The sequence below is a fragment of the Eumetopias jubatus genome, unplaced genomic scaffold (assembly GCF_037043125.1).
Source record: "Eumetopias jubatus isolate StellerSeaLion01/CBP00866 unplaced genomic scaffold, mEumJub1_p1.0 scaffold_14, whole genome shotgun sequence".
Taxonomy (NCBI): Eukaryota; Metazoa; Chordata; class Mammalia; order Carnivora; family Otariidae; genus Eumetopias; species Eumetopias jubatus.
In genome coordinates, this window is record NW_028274820.1 from 2,303,885 (window position 1) to 2,321,108 (window position 17,224).

Below are 17,224 nucleotides of genomic sequence, written 5' to 3' on the forward strand. Positions count from 1 at the left end.
GCGCTCGGCGCCGACCGTGACGCATTCTCTCCGCCAAGGACCGAGGGGAAGCCAGCCCTGACACCACCCTTTGCTGGCTCGAGAACCTTCTGCCAAACCCACGTCCATCTGTGCCTCTCCACCCCGGGTTCAGTATTCTGATTCGATTTTCCCAGGGAGCTTCATTAGAATGAGAAAAATTAAATTTACCAGGGAAAGGAGGAAATGAGTGAATAAAAAATATGACAAGTAATTTAATTTTCGGTCCATGAACTCCCCTGTGTGATTCAATTCTGCCACATGGAACAAGTAACTGAAGGATGAAGCCTCCTCTCTACGCAGACACCCGTTAATTCGTATTCACTCACATGTGCATGCACACACACGTATTAATTCTGTGCTCATGCTCAGACGGTCCCCCCCAGGGACGTGTGACCTGTTTACTGGTCCTTACAGAGTGGCCCCGGGCCCAGACTTTCCCCAGAACCAACACACCACACACCAGAGCGTGATGTCCTGAGAGCCCACTGCATCGTCAGGACCCCGGTGAGAATGCTCACTTTACCTACGACAAAACAAAGGCCTCAAGGGTCTGGAAGAATAACACAGAGATTGCCAGAGCCGAGACTTGAATCCTGTGCTTTGGTTCTAAGTGGTCTGTTACTTCTTCCACATGGGTGGTGGCTTCTGGAAGGATGCTCCTCACGTGAAGGTGCCCGAGGATCGGGCTGGGACCATTCCAACTGCTCACTGAGCATTTAGCACCTGCTTGTTCTCGGCATCCTTTTCGGTTCCAGCCACTATGAGGGGAGAAATGCTCTCAGGTTCTGGGGAAGGCCCCAAACAGCCAATTCACAGACGGCCAGTTTACGTACGAATGAATTCCCAGTTTTAACAAACCCATCAAGAAGCGATTAAGAAGGAAAAGATAGCAGCCAGCGCTGGGGAGGTGGTAATGGAGGGCCACCCGAACGCACCGCGGATGGGGGAAGCGCACTGCCCTAAGCTTTCTACGAGGTGGTTTGGCAGGGGCAGGAGTCAAGTGGTGTCCCTCTGGAGTTCGTATATTGAAGTTCTGGCGCCTCGGGATGTTCTGTCCCCTATCTGGAAGTAGGGTTTGGCAGATGGAATCCGGGGAAGATGGGACTGCGTGGGAGCGGGGTGGACATAGGCCAGTGTGATGGCACTCCAGAAACCAAGGGGAACCTTGCACAGAGCCGGGCACAGGGAGAACACGATGCAAAGAGACACAGGGAGTGGGTGGCCGTCTACAGTCCAGGGAGCGGATTCTCCCTCCTTCCCGCCTCAGAGGGATCGCGGGCTTCCGGCCTCCAGGTCTCCGGGGCGGCCGCCCAGCAACCCGGCGCAGGGATGGGTACTGAGACCCTCAAAATGCACAGGGCTGTCTTGCCTTTGGCTGTCTCCTTGGATCACGCAGATCCACGCTGATTTACACGCGAGAGTGCAGCTAGCTAGCTGGTCTCTCCTCAACACGCTGAGGCCAGAGGCCAATCGGAGAGCCCTCTGGGCCCCAATCCATTTCTGAAATTTCTCTGGGAGTTTGCGCATTGGGTCTCCCTCCTCATCCGGGCTCCTGGGTGAGTCTGCTGCCCGGCTGGCGGGGTGCTGTCCGGTTTGGCGGAGCCCGCCTTGTTCTGCAGGACACCACCGCCACTACCCAGCCTGGGCTCTGCTTTGTGCATGCCCCCCGTGCCCCCACGCCGAGTGTGCAGGTGGCGGCGGCCTGGGGGTGGGGGCCAGCAGGTGTCACCACGGGCTCAGAACCGTGGAAGACGTGTGTGTGGCTCCCCCATCCTCTTGGGGCAGCTCCCCTGTATTTCTGATCTGAATCACCCAATATCCCCCACAGCCAGGGGCAGGACGAATGGCAGGACCCCTCCAGTGCGGGTTGGCCGACCCCTGAGCTTCAGTGAAAGCAATTCTGGATTTAAACAGCATCTCCTTGTGGGGCCCGTTTGCTGGACCACATGGAGCACCCCCACCCCCCAGCGGCTCTATTGACCTCTGACCCCTGGCCCACTCAGTGAGACAAGGTGAGTCCTTCTGGGGCGCCTGGGCCCCTGGGAGGACCCGAGAATAAATCTGAACCTATTTACATTCTCTTTTCCTGAAGGTGATAAATGGCTTCCCCCCATTCAGGCCAAGCCCCTGTGGCCCTTTTATATGCTGCCCGGCTTTAAGAAAGCGAAGAATGTCCTGTGAGTGTTTCCACTGTTTACCAGCAGAAGGGCAGAGATCGGATTACCAGCGCAGAGTGATTCATCTTTTCTCCCAATGCAAAGCCTGTGTCCACAGAGCCTGTGTCCACATGAGTTCACTTTGCGGATTCGGCGATCAGGAGCAGGAGGTCTGAGCAAGGGCGCAGGGGGAGAGGGGCGGGGGGCTCCAGCCGGCAGACGGGGAGCCACGTGGGCCCTCCTTCTGCCTCCTCGTTAGGACCCTAATGGAGCTTCTGGGTTTGGGGTTTTGTTTTGCAACACAAGTTAAAAAACTTGATATCCTCCCCACCTGGGCAATTCATGATGGTTTCCCCAGGCTGCTGGGCTGGAAGGGGTTTTCAGAAGTATGTATGATGCTTGGAAGCATTAATTCGGCAACTGTGAGAACAGAAATTCATATTCGAAGGAAAATATGAGGCCGGGCTGGGGGTCTGAGCCAGGTCATGCCATCACCACTGGCATTTTAAGTTATGGAACATTTGGAATGTTCAGAAAGTGTAGAGAAAAGCATAAGGAACACTTACTTGCCCACCTTAAAAATTCTACCATTTTGCCATATTTGTGTCCGTTTTCACTAAGAAATAAAACACACAGAGAAGCCCCACTGTGCTCCCCTCCCTGTCCTTAAATTGCTCTTTCTCATCCCCAGGATGTAACTCTGCTCTGTTACAGATGACCACATCCATACACAATATAGAGAAAAGGACCGAATTTGCATGGGAGTGCATCATTCTGTAATAAGCTTGTTTTCACCTGACACAGTGCTCATCGCAATGTAATAATATTGACAGATGAAGCATAAGTCATTTCATTTAACTGGCACGCAGCGTTTCATTTCATGGGCATTGCACACTTTAATCGTGATAATGGTGGATGTTTGGGTGGCTTCGGTCAAGAACTGGGAAAGGTCTGGGATCTCATCCACTTGCTGGCCAGCAAGTTAGGCTGCCCCAGCCTCAGGCCGCTGGAAGAAGACATAAGGTTCCAGGGTCAAAGACGGAAGACTTTGTTATTCACGGCCAAAGCAGAGCCGGAGGGCCAGGGTGTGGGCACTGGTTCCCTGCACCTAGTACCCACGGGGTGACCATGGAGGGCCAGGCGACAGCTGCACATGCCGCAGGTCCCATCCGAGAGAGGGCCTCTGACCTTGGGGGGACCCCGTGGGTGTAGAGCAGATGGTACGCGAGCAGCCGCTCTGTTCTGGGATGATATCACCTCGTCCTTCGCAGTTCCTTCCTATAAATACAGCTTTGAAAAATGGCAGGTCAAGAGCAGTCAAGCCTTTGCAGCCTTGGCTCAGCCAGCGAGGCACAGAGGGGAACAGGAAACCCGAAGAGGACACTGTCTCCCAAAGCTTCCCAGTGTTGGCTCTTCAGAGATACACAGAGCGCCACCAGTGGTCTCCTCACACAGGCCGCAGAAGATAAGATTTATTATTTATTTGGGGGGAGGCGAGTGGGAGGAGGGGAAGGTGGGGGGAGAGAGAGAGAATCTGAAGCAGATGCCCCGCCGAGTATGGAGCCCAACATGGGACTCGATCCCGCCACCCGGAGATCACGACCTGAGCCAAAACCAAGAGCCGGATGCTCAACGGAGTGAGCCACCCAGGCACCCCCAGAAGATTTGCTTGCTGGCAAATTGTTTTGAGCAGTGATTATAGGAATTTGCAGTTCTCCAGCATACAGGGGTTTTCTTCCTTCCTCGCCCCCTGGCAAGTGCTCGTGTCATCACACCCTTTAATCTGTGCCCAACTGAGGGCTACGGAGTGGAAGGGCAGCTTATTTTAATGGTTTCTGGATTCCTGATGAGTTTGAACATCTGTTCTTTCCTTGTACGGTTGCTGCTATACTGACTGGACTATCCCGTGTCCTTTCACTTTTGCCTGGTTTTGTGCATTTGCCTTTTTCTCATGGATTTGTTGGTGTTCTCTGTACATGCTGCGTACTAATCCGTTGTCAGTTATACGTGGTAAGACTATCGCTTCTCACCCCATGGCTGTCTTCTCACTCTGTTTATAGGTTTTAGTTTCAGAGAAAAGTGTTACTGTTTTAAATGTGAAAAAAGAAATTACAAAAAATACATCGCACTTATAATGATATCAAAAAGAATAAAACACTAGGGGAAAAAGTTTAACCAAAGAGGTGAAAAATCTATACTCTGAAAACTATGAGACTTTGATGAAAGAAATTGAAGACCGGGGCGCCTGGGTGGCTCAGTGGTTAAGCGTCTGCCTTCGGCTCAGGTCATGATCCCAGCTCTTGGGATCAAGACCCGCATCGGGCTCCCTGCTCGGCGGGAAGCCTGCTTCTCCCTCTCCCACTCCCCCTGTTTGTGTTGTCTCTCTCTGTGTTAAATAAAATAAATAAAATCTTTTTAAAAAAAGAAACTGAAGAAGACATAAATATATGGAAAGATATCCTGTGTTCTTGCGGTGGAAGAATTAATATTGTTAATGTATCCATACTACACAAAATGACCTATAGATTTAATGCAACCCCTATCAAAATTCCAATGGCATTTTTCACAGAAATAGAAAAAAATAATCCCCAAATTCACATGGAACCACAGAAGACCCCCCAAACAGCTGAAGCGACCTTGAAGAAGGACAAATTGGAGGCACCATGTTTCCTGATTTCAAACCATGTTAAAGAGCTGGATGGTACCGGCAATACAGACATGTGGACCCACAAACAGAATAGAGAGCCCAGGAATACATCCACACGGACACGGGCACCTGATCTTTGACAAGGGTGCCAAGAACACATAATGGGGAAGGGACAGTCTTCAATAAATAATATGGAAAAACTGGACATCCACATGCCAAAGAATGAAACCGGACCCCTACCACTCACAAAAAATAACTTGAAATGGATTAAAGACTTCAGTGTAAGACCTGATACCATAAAACTGCTAGAAAAAAAACACAGGGAAGAGGTTGCTTCTTTTTTTAAAAAGATTTTATTTATTTATTTGTCAGAGAGAGAGAGAGCACAAGTAGGGGGAGCGGCAGAGGGAGAGGAAGAAGCAGTCTCCCCACTGAGCCAAGAGCCCGATGCAGGACTCGATCCCAGGACCCTGGGATCATGACCTGAGCCGAAGGCAGACACTTAACCGACTGAGCCACCAGGTGTCCCTGGGGACGAGGCTTCTTAACACTGGTCCGGACAATGAGTTTTTTGGATTTGACACCAAAAGCAAAAGCAACAAAAGAGAAAAAAAATAAATAAGCAGAACTACTTCACGCTAAAAAACTTCTGCACAGCAAAGGAAACATCGACCACATTAAAAAGGCGATCTACAGAATGGGAAAAAGTATTTACAAAGCGTATATCTGATAAGGGGTTAATACCTGGTATGTGTATATAACACACATAACTTCGTAGTAAAAAGCAAACGAGAAAATAACCTGGCTGTAAACTGGGCAAAGGAACTGAAGAGATGTTTTTCCAAAGAAGACATAGAAATGGCCAACAGGTACGTGAAAAGATGCTCAGCATCACTCATCATCAAGGAAACGCAAATCCAAACCACAATGAGATACCACCTCACACCTGCCTGGAAATGGCCGTCGTCAAAGCAACAAGAGACCTTACATGTTGGCGGGATGTGGAGAACAGGGAACCCTTGTACACTTTTGGTGGGAATGTAAATCGGTGCCGCCGTTTTGGAAATAGCATGGAGGTTCAAGAAGTTAAAATAGGGCTTCCGTGATCCAGTAATCCCACTTCTGGGTATTTACCCAAAGGACATAAGGTCACTGTCTCAGAGCGATATCTGGACCCCATGTTCACTGCAGGATTATTCACAGTAGCCAAGACATGGAAATGACCTAAGTGTCTGTCAGCCCATGAATGGATAAAGAAGATGTAGTATACGCATAATGGAATATTATTTGGCCTCAGAAAGGAAGTTCTGCCATTTGCAACAACATGGATGGACCTAGAAGACATCATGCTGAGTGAAATTTAAGTCAAGCACAGAAAGACAGATAATGCAGGATCTTACTTACCTGGGGAGCTAACCACTTGGAACTCACAGACACAGAATGGAATGGTGGCGACCCGGGGTGGACGGGAGGAGGGGCGGGGAGACATCCGTCAGAGGGCACAAACCTTCAGTTATAAGACGAGTAATTTAGAGGGATCCAATGGGCAGCATGGTGACAATAGTTAATGATAACGCATTGTATACTTGGCATTTGCCAAAACAGGTCTTGTGTTCTTACACACACAGATGATAAGTATGTGAGCTAACCGATGTGTGAATTAGCAAATTATTGTGATAATTTCACAATGCATATGTATACCAGATTGTTATATTTATAATTTTATTTATAAATTATATCTTGATGAAGCTGGGCAAAAGCTATAAATAATAAAATTTACTTTTCAGTTTTTTGAGTTTTGCTTGTGTCTTGTTTAAAAAGAAACTTTTTCTGCTGTGAACAAGGCCATACTAATTTTTCTTATTTTTCTTTTAAAAATATTAAAGTTTTACTTCTTACATTTAGGTCTCAAATGCACTGGGAACGTACTCTTTTTTTGTAGTGTGAGGCATGAATCTAATTCATTTCCGCACACGTGGACACCAATGGTCTCAACACCATGAATTCCCCATGGACGTGTCAAGGACCCATTCCGTCCCGCGTACATCACTTTGCCAGTTGCTCTGGCTCAAAGCCTCGCTCAGGGCCACCCTGACTCCTCTACCTGAAGCCCACTCCAGTCACAAAGTCTGAGAGCTCTACCCTGAAACAAAGCTCCTCGAACCGGCCATTTCTCACCCAACACCAAACCACCCCCACCTTCTGCCTGGGTGACTCCATGGCCTCCCAGCCAGTCCCCCTCCCTCATCTCTTGCTCCCCTACAGCCTCTGGTCCACGCAGCAGCAGAGACAGGTCTTTAAAAATTCGTCGATCATCCCTCCCATTCCCTGCTCACACTGAGAATCAAGTTCACAATCGTACTGTGTCCGCAAGACTCCCCATGCCCTGTCTCTCTCTGTCTCTGCCTCTGTCTCATTCTGCTGCAGGTGGGAGGTGGGAGCACCTCAGGGCCTTTGCACTTGCTATTCCTTCTGCCTGCCTTTTATCCCCTCACGAGGCAGGTGCACAGCTTGCTTTAACCTCATTCAGTTTTCTTTTCTCTTTTTCTTTCTCAAGAGTTATTTATTTATTTTAGGAAGAGAGAGTGAGTGAGTGTGGGGCAGGGAGGGGCAGACAGAGAGGAAGAGAGAGAATCCTCAAAGCAAACTCCCCACCAAGCGTGGAGCCTGACCCGGGGCTCGATCCCATGAGCCATGAGATCCTGACCTGAGCAGAAAACAAGAGTCAGACGCTCAACCTACTGTTTGCTTTCTCCTCCACGAGTTTTATTCCCCAGCTGGTTTATTGATTACGGTGCGGTATTGACATTCTTGTTTATACACTGTCTCAAGATTTTGTTCATTTATTCATTTTGTTGGAGAGAAGCCAGGTATAAAGAGAATAAAGAAAAACAGAAATACATAGAATTCATTGTTTGCAATAAAAATACTTCTAAAAAACTTTTTTTGTATCATACGTTTTAATGTTTTTATTGACATCATTGCCACGTAACATTATATTAGTTGCAGGTGTACAATGTAATGATTTGATATTTATATATGCTGCAAGTGGTCACCATAACATCATTACCTCACATCGTTTTCAAATTTCTTTTTTTTTTTTTGTACCCCAAGAAGCTGCAAAAAGAGCAGGGAGGTTTTTAAATGGATTCAAAATATCAACCTAGCCAACTTCAAAGTTCAGTTTGAATAACCATTTTACATTGAATTAGTAAGTCAGGAAAAATAAGAGCCATTAATCTGGCAAGATTCAATTGCTAACTTTACAAAATGAGGACTTTATTTGAAAAACCCTACTTAAAAATCAAAATCCCATCCTGGTCCAATACTTCTGTCTTGTCTTTCCTTTCTTCCTTTCTCTCTCTCTCTCTCTCTTTCTCTTTCTCTCTCTCTCTCTCTTTCTCTCTTTCTTTCCTTCTTTCTTTCCTTCCTTCCTTCTTTCTTTTCTTTTGAGAGGGAAGCGGGGAGGGACAGATGGAGAGGGAGAATCCCAAGCAAATCCCCCACCAAGCGGGGAGCCCAGTGGGGGACTTGATCTCACCACCCTGAGGTTATGACCTGAGCCGAAATCAAGAGTCAGATGTTTAATCGACTGAGCCACCCAGGCGCCCCCATCCCAGTCCATTTTATTGCATTTATTAGATTTATGTGCTACCTTATAGGAACCGAGACTCAACAGCTAGAACAGAAACGTCACACAATAAGATGATAGTCTTTTGATACCAGGACGGATTCAGTAAAACAAATAAGCAAACAAATACAACAATACGTAGCTCCAGGGCAGCTGGGAAAGGAACCATCTGGAAAACAGTAGAGATGGACTCTTACCCCAATATGGACTATTGGGAGGGGGGTTTTGAGTGATGGTCTGGTGACAGACAAACCTCGATTGTGACTTAGTTTTCCGTATACTTGTGTGAACTTGAATCATGGGTGCCTTCCTGGAACCTTGATTCTTGTCCTTATAAAGCCCGATGTCGGCTGCAGACGGTGTTGTGTGGGTTCAGATGTTTGAGAGCACCTTAGCATGGCACCGGGCTGCCGTGAGTCCTCCCTCCGTGGTGGCCAGAAAGAAAAAATGAAAACCATCTTACACCGGAACAAATCCCAAATCCACCTAAAATAAATAGACAGAAAGATGAATCCGTATTATGATCTGTCAGGACGGAGAAGGTTCTGTGCAGTGAACCCCAAGGGCAGAAGCTGAGTCCATCCTGGGGTGAGGTTTCCGTGGACTCTGCTCCCCCCAAGAGGCAGGATGTCCGGATGCGTAAATGCTGGTTCCAGAACCCCAGTGCCTGGTTCACGTGCTAGCGTCACCGCCTTCTCGCTCTGGGACCCGCGACACATTACTTTATCCCTCTGTGCCCTGACACAAAGGCAGAGGCTAATAAAACCTATTTCTCAGGGCTGTGTGAAGACTCAACTAGTTAATATTTGTAAAAAAACAACTTCAAACCGTGGCTGGCATGTGGCAAGCAACAGTAGAATACGCACACATACATAGGTGGTCTGTTGTATTTGTTATCAACGAGAATTTCAAAGGCAAAAAAGGAAGTAGGTAGAATAGTTAGAATTCTTGGTGTTATGGGCCGAATTGCGTCCCCTCGGGATTCATATGTTGACAGTCCTGTCCATGTTCATACGTCAGAATATAACCGTATTTGGAGATAGGGCGTTTAAAGATGTGATTAAGACCAAATGAGGCCGTTGGGATGGGTGCTAATCCCATCTGACTGGTTCCCTTATAAGAGGAGGAGGTCAGGACACAGAGGGAGAAGATGGTGTCTCCCCGCCAGGGAGGGAGGCCTCAGGACAGCCAGTCCCAGACACCCCGATCTCGGACTTCCAGCCTCCAGCACCGGTAGGAAACCCGTTTCCATCCGGGCCACATGATCTGTGCTACTGCGTTCTGACTGCCCTAGCAAATTAACACACTTACTAAATAAAGATCTTTTTTTTTTTTTAGATTTTGTTTATTTATTTGACAGAGAGAGACACAGCGAGAGAGGGAACACAGGCAGGGGGAGTGGGAGAGGGAGAAGCAGGCTTCCCGCCGAGCAGAGAGCCCGACGTGGGGCTCGATCCCAGGACCCTGGGATCACGACCTGAGCCAAAGGCAGATGCTTAACGACTGAGCCACCCAGGTGCCCAATAAAGATCTCTTCTAATCAGACACAAAAGTAAGTATTTTTTCCAATTGAAAGATGGGCCAGGGCGCCTGGGTGGCTCAGTCGGTGAAGCGTCTGCCTTCGGCTCAGGCCAAGATCTCGGGGTCCTGGGATCGAGCCCCACATCGGGCTCCCTGCTCGGCGGGAAGTCTGCTTCTCCTTCTCCCTCTGCCTCTGTCCCTCCTCCCCCAACCCTGTGCTCATGCTCTCTCTCACTCTCTGTTGCTCCCAAATGAATACATAAAACACCTTAAGAAAAAAAAGAAAGAAAGAAAAGAAAAGAAAGATGGGCCAAGTACATGAACAATTTACTGAAAAAAAGAAAAGTGGCCAGCACACATAAAAAAAAAAAAAAATACTCAACTTCACCAGTAATCAAAGAAATGTGAGTTTGGACAATGGCCTGCTAGTTGGCACAGTGGACTGACCAAGATGGAAGGAAAGAGGTCCCCAGCACGGCTGCTGCGGTGAGGAGTGGGGCCCTCACTGCTCTGCCCACGGCCACGGCCAAGGCCGAACAGCCCGTCGGCCCCGTGGAGGGCATGAGCAGAGCCCTGCTGTCTCCCGGACTTTGTGCGGGTTCTGACTCAGAGCCCCTGTGGATGCGGGCGCGTGTCTCTGGGCTGGTCGGGAAGGCCACCAGCACGCTGGCTCGGGAGCTCGATGTCTCGATGACATCACTGAAGGCTGTTACGTCTGTGTGGCCCCCAAGTGTCTCCTCATGGCCGTCTGTAGCCCCGCCATCCCCCACCCCCAGGCCCCTGCAGCCGTGGGTCGGGCTTCTGTCACCACACGCTCATTTTCCTGCCCCAGAATCGCGTCTGAACGGAAGCACTCGGTGCCTGCGGACTCTAGCCGTCCGGCTGCTTTCACTCAGCGTAGGCTCACGGGGACCCGTCCCCATCATCCCGTGAGTCAACGGTTCATCCCTCTTTTGCTGGAAGACAGGGAACGAGCAAGAAGAGCCCCAGGATACACGGCCCGCTGCTTGAGTTTCCAGGGAGGGCACACAGAGGCAGGGCGCGGCAGGCTCCCTGGGCTGGGGGGCAGAGGTGAGGGCCTGGGGGTCCCGGCAGCTGGCGTTCGCAGGGGGCCCACAGAGGAGAGAGGCCCAGAGAGGCCCTCCACACGTCTGCGAGGGGAAATTCCTCAAGGCCAGGCCGAGAGCAGCTGAGCGGGTTAGGGCAGTGCCCGGTGCCCACGCGGGGCCGGAGTGGACAACCTCATCGTCGGCGTGGCCTTGTGCAGGCCCTTCCAGAAGGGCCTCATCTCTGCAGAGACAACGATTAGCTCCATATTAAGGCTGCCCATGGCCTGCCTCACATGTATGCAAAGCAAGAGTCACGTGGCTCAAAGTCTTTCCAAGGAACTCAACAGCATCCCAGAACAAAGCCCATGAGTTTTCACAGAAATACAAAATATCCAGCGTTCAACACGGTAAGACTCACAAGTGTGGTATAGCAGGTATGCAAAGCAGTGGAGAAACGTGACCGAGATGAGAAAAATCAAACAGTTAAAGCTGATGCGGAGGGGACACGGATGCTGGAATTAGAGGGTATAAACCAAAGACATTATTATAACTGGATTTCTAGATAGTCAAGAAATGAAGTAGAGACGTGGAAGATAGGTTTAAAAACCCAACTAATCAGGGGCATCTGGGTGGCACAGTGGGTCGGGCGTCCGACTCTTGGTTTCAGCTCAGGTCATGATCTCAGGGTTGTGAGATCGAGCCCTGTGTGGGGCCCCTCACTCAGCGCAGAGTCGGCTTGAGATTCTCTCCCTCTGCCCCTCCCCCCACCTCTCTCTCTCTGTCTCTCAAATAAATAAATCTTAAAAAAAAAAAAACACAACCAGTCAAACTTCTAGAGATGAAACCTATAAAGCTTGAGATAAGATGTGTGTGTGTGTGTATAAATATACATGCTGTATGGGATTCAGGGAAGATTAGACATGGGGTTAATTACTTAATTAGAAAGATTAGCAAACTTGAGGATACAGAAGATTAGACACTGGGTTAATTACTTAATTATAAAAGATTGGCAAACTTGAGGATATAGCTATTTAAAATATTCGAAATGAAACACAAAGAGAAAAAAAGATTGTTTTAATACAAGACTGATGAATCACGGATCTGTACTTCTGAAACAAATAATGCAACATATTTTAAGAAAAAAGAAGAAGAAGAAGATCGCAGGAGGGGAAGAATGAAGGGGAGTAAGTCGGAGAGGGAGACGAGCCATGAGAGACGATGGACTCTGAAGAACAAACTGAGGGTTCTAGAGGGGAGGGGGGTGGGGGATGGGTGAGCCTGGTGATGGGTATTAAAGAGGGCATGTTCTGCGTGGAGCACTGGGTGTTATGCACAAACAATGAATCATGGAACACTACATCAAAAACTAATGATGTAATGTATGGTGATTAACATAACAATAAAAAATTATTTAAAAAAAAAGATTGTTTTAAGTGAAAAGGACACCCGTGAGCTGTGGGACAACGTCAGGGGGCCTGACAGGTGCTTGAGGCCATGAAGGATGTGGGGCAGGTGTCAGGAAAATACTTGAAGAAATGTCTCCAAATTTTCCAGTTCTCATGGAAGCCGTACATCCCCAGATCCAAGCGAGGCTGAGCATCGCAGACAGGAAGAAAACCACCCCAAGCACATTGTGCTCCAATTGCTCAAAACCAGCGATAGAGAGGAAATCTTAAAAGTGGTCAGAGATAAAGAACACTTTACATACAGAGGAATGAGGATAAGAACAAAGTAAGAAAAGCTGTCGGCGCTGCAAAGAGAAGCAGACAATCAGTAGCCGCAGGACGTGACTTCAGTCCCCACGTCCTGACCGACTCCAGCAGACAATCAGCAGGTGCGCGAGCCTCCAACAAAGCCGTCAGCCAGCCCTCCCTCAGGGACAGCCAGAGTGCTCTCCCAGCGACAAAGGGGACATGCTCCTTAGGACGTCCAGCCACGTTCAGGGACATAAAACAAGTCTCAGGAATTGTCAAAGGATTCAAGCCACACGAGGTATGTTCTCTGACCACAACAGAATTAGAAATCAGTTACGTGAGGACATCTGGAAAATCCCAATACATGCGGACTAAAAGGCAGGCTTCTACATATGGGGTCACAGAAGAAGCCAAAAGGGAAATTAGTATTTTGAACTAAATGAAAATGAAAACGCAGCCTGTAACAGCCCGCAGGATGCACTAAAGCCATCCTTTGAGAGCGAACCATAGCACTAAAAGCTTGCAATGGGAAAGAAGAAACATCTCCAGCCAGGGAGTTCAGCTTCTATCTGAAGAAGGACAAGAAGAACCAATTAAACCTAATGGCAGCAGGAGAAAGAAAATACTAAAGATCAGGGCAGAAATCAGTGCCTGGAACAGAGAAAGGCAATGAAACCAAAGCTGGTTCTTTGAGGCCAGAGGACCCCAGCCGGGCTGATGAGAAGGAAAACCAGACTCCCGTGAGCCACAACACAGGACTTCCCCCGACCGTCCTGTTCCTGGACTAGTGTTTATCATTCTGGGCACACAGACGGTACACACAGGGCCAGAGGAGGATCGCCAGGAGTCAGCAGGCAAGGGAAGGGGCTCATGGGGACGGTGGGGGTGGGGCAATGTCAGGTGGAGATGGGGACATCATCAAAAAATATAGTTTACAGTTGGGTGGAATGAGGAAAGTATTTCTCTTACAAATAATAAACAATAACTAACACAAATAATAAATAATAAATACAAATAATAACTAATAAAGCCACTTCTGTTGTTTGATGTGCTGAGGTCTTTGACCCAAGCCACCAATTTTCAGTGCATTTAAATCTGGACTAGGGACAAGGGCACTGGAAATGTGGCTGTATCACTGGCACATCGGTTAGTGACTTAAAAGTTCCTCTTTCGTGGCATCTCGCATGTCTCAGTCCCATGTGTGCTGGTCTCTGCCCCCTGACTGCCGTCCCCGACACGGGGGTCTGTGGTGGCTCCTACTGACCTCAGAGGCATCTTGGATCTTGAAGCAGACCTACCCGGAATGCAAGGCAAGACTATTTATCTCAGAAGGAGTTTTGCCCACAGAACAAACTGGTGGCTGTACCTTTTTAAACATGAGCTGAGCTGACAAACTGTTGTATCAGTAATTCAATCAGGACATTTGCCCCATGGAGAAACTCAACGGTCTTTGACAATATGCTCTCATAGCCTTAACTTATCTGGTCTAAAGCACGACCGAAGTACAGCTTCAGCCCTGCCCAGCACCACGAGGATTTCCGCTTCTTTCTTAGGTGAGGGCAGCGAATGTGGATCCAGAAGGAGGAGGTATTCGACCGTGCGGACAGATGGCCCACCAGTCAGCCCGCCGGCTGCGTGTCCCGTCAAGTGGGCCGCCCTAGAGCAGAGACCAAGTATTTAGTGGTGCATGTGGACATTGAACTTGCATGGTCCTGGGCTGAGTCGCTTTCCTTCATCCATTTCGTTCTGGGGTATTGATGCTGTTCGGATGCCAGGGAGCCTGTCATGGCGGAAACATGTTGCTTGGTAAGGAGCAAGCTGCCCATTCGCTGAGCTGCCATGTCAGGGAGGGTGGTTCCGGCTTTAGGCAGAACTCCTGTATCTCTCAGGCTTGGCCGATGCCCTGATCTTTCTTCCACGCACACTTCTGCCAGCGTTCTCTCTGCAGATATCTGGTTACTGACACAAACATATTACTCTGATCCCAAATATTCCTGAGTTTTGGAGCTTCCAAGAGGGACTCTCCAGGATCCACCGTGGCATGGGATCTCCCCTGTCTGAGTCTTGGTACAACAGGAAGTGGAAACAGATGGTGTGGGGCCCAACACGGGGCTGGACCTCATTAGGCAGATCAGAGCACTGGGGACGGCCACCCCCTGGAGGATCGCAGATGCCTCTGTGCTCTGGAACTTTCACGCTGGAAAGATAATGGAGGCAAGGGATAAACCCTGGGCCGGGCTGGAGGAAGGAGGTACCGGGAAGCTGCGCGGGTTGTAAAGCACATTTCTGATTGGGGCCACTCTCTTGTCTGCTAGAGAAAGCATTACATTTTTTATTAATTATAAAGTGTCATTTCCATCATGCTAGTTTTGCATGTTAGAACAATCTTAAGTTATTTTTAAACTTTTTTTTTTTTTCATTGAGAGATTGTAGGTACAGGTGCAATTGTAAAAACCTTGTACAGAGATCCCATGAACCCTTTACCTGGCTTTCCTCACAGTAACGTATCTCGTCTCTCGCAACCACAGGACCATCTCAACTTGGATGTTACATCCGATATGGTTAAGACACAGAACATTCCATCCCAGGGTCCCCCCTGCTGCCTTATTCTAGCTGCATGTCTCTCCCTCCTGCTCTAGAGTCTGCTATCCAACTTCGTAATGTTGTCACTTCAAGCATGTTACATAAACACGATCATATAGTACGTAACCCGAGCTTGGCTCTGACAGTCAGCGAAATTCCCTGGAGATGCACCCTGGTTGCCACACGCACGGATACCCTGTTCCTCTTCACTCCGGCAGAGTGTTCCACAGGCAAATGCCCTATAGTTTCGCTGTTTAATCAGTGACGGATATCGGGGAGGTTTCCCCACTTAGGGGTATTACAAGGAAGCTAGGAAAGTGCACGCACAGGGTTTTGTGTGAACACCAGTCTCCATTTCTCTGGGATAAATATATCCATTCTGGTACCATTTCTGGATCCTAAGTTCTTGCGTTTCATTTTATAAGAAGTTGCCTATTTCCCAGAAGGGCTGTACCCCTCTGCATTCCCACCAGCAATGGATGCGAGAACGGGTCTCTGCGTGCACGCCCCGTGAAGTGTCACTACTTTTACTTGAGCCGTTGTCATGGGTGTGGGGTGATGCCTCACTGGTCCCACCCTTCGTCACCTCCGTGGCTGCTGAGGCTCACATCTTGTGAGTTTCTGGACATTCTCTTCAGTGAAATGTCCGTTCATGTTTTGGTCCGTTTTCTACCAGGATTATTTGTAATTTATTGCTGAGTTCTGAGAGTTCTTTATATATTCTACATACTAGCCCTTTGTCGAATGTGTGGTTTGCAATCTCTAGTTGTTTGTTTACCCTTTTCCCAAGGTAGCTTGTAGAGCAAAGCTTTTAATTTTGATCTTATGGATTGTGCTGATTTGCTTCTTTGGTTCTTCTTTTTTCAAAAATGCTGTGGTTTTATGTTTTTCCTTTGAGTCCCTGATCTGTTTTGAGTTAATTTTTGTCTAAGGTGTGAGGTGCAGATTGAAGCACTATTTTTTTTTCACTTTTTTCTTGCTTCCAGCTGTCCAATTACACCAGCACCATTGTTGAAAAGGCTGTTCTTCCTTCACTGCATTGTTTTGCACTTTTGTCGAAAACTGGTTGGGCCTGTTTGCATGGCTCTATCTCTGGATTCTCTGCTCTGTCCCCATGACCTCTGTGTCTGTTCTGCCCCACATCACCGTCCTGACCACTGCCGCGACCCGGCATGGTCATCCCTCTCCTCTGACTCAGCGTGCAAGAAACCAGCCACCTCTGAGGATTATAAACGTTGTCATCCACAGCTTTGGGAACAAACCCGCTCACCGTCTGCAGGGCACTGGGTATGCTAAGGTCATCCAAAGGTTCCAGTCACATTCCTGAAATTTGATGATCCAGTTTCCTTGCTCCTTGCCCAACAGCAGGACCAGGAAGATGGTGAAAATGAAATGCAGTAAGTTATGAAGGTGCCTCTGGCCAGCACCGATCTCTGGAAAACAACTGAGCTCTGCTCACTGCACAGAAAGCCTTCCTAAGGCTTCTACATTTCCGAGGCCAAAGGCTAGTATTTTTGTGCTCTTTAGCCAGTTCCAGACAGTCCACAGCAGCGGGAGACATCAGGGAGAAGGTAGCCAGCCCTAGAACAGGGGTCCCCAGTCCCTGAGACTTCCACAGCTGCCTTCTACAAGCACTCTAATTCTGCAGATCCGGCCCAGTACCTTCCCACACCGGGGCAGTGAGTGGGGACGTGCTTGGGTCTGGCATGCCCACGGTGCCTGCTGTAATTAGGACCCCTTCTCTCCCACCCAAGAGAGACTTGGCGATGCCAGAAAGGGAGCATGGGGTCTGACAGGGAAGGTCTAGCCACTGCCCCACCTCTCTCCTTGGTCCCACTGCAAATTACGTGCCTCACCCCTCAATGTCATGAGGCAGGATGAGCTCCTCAGGACACGTCCCCAAGTGCGGCACCTGCTTTGAT

The 17,224-nt window shown here is 48.7% G+C and overlaps 1 protein-coding gene across 1 annotated transcript in view; it reads right to left on the bottom strand.

Annotated features, from left to right (window-relative positions):
• Window positions 1-7,812: 7,812 nt before the first annotated feature.
• PKD1L1 (polycystin 1 like 1, transient receptor potential channel interacting) overlaps window positions 7,813-17,224 on the bottom strand; it is a 101,023-nt gene continuing 91,611 nt past the window's right edge. The window contains exon 49 of the mRNA XM_088018674.1: window positions 7,813-8,941. The gene's annotated coding sequence lies outside the window, so the exon portion shown is untranslated. The remainder of the gene's footprint in view (window positions 8,942-17,224) is intronic.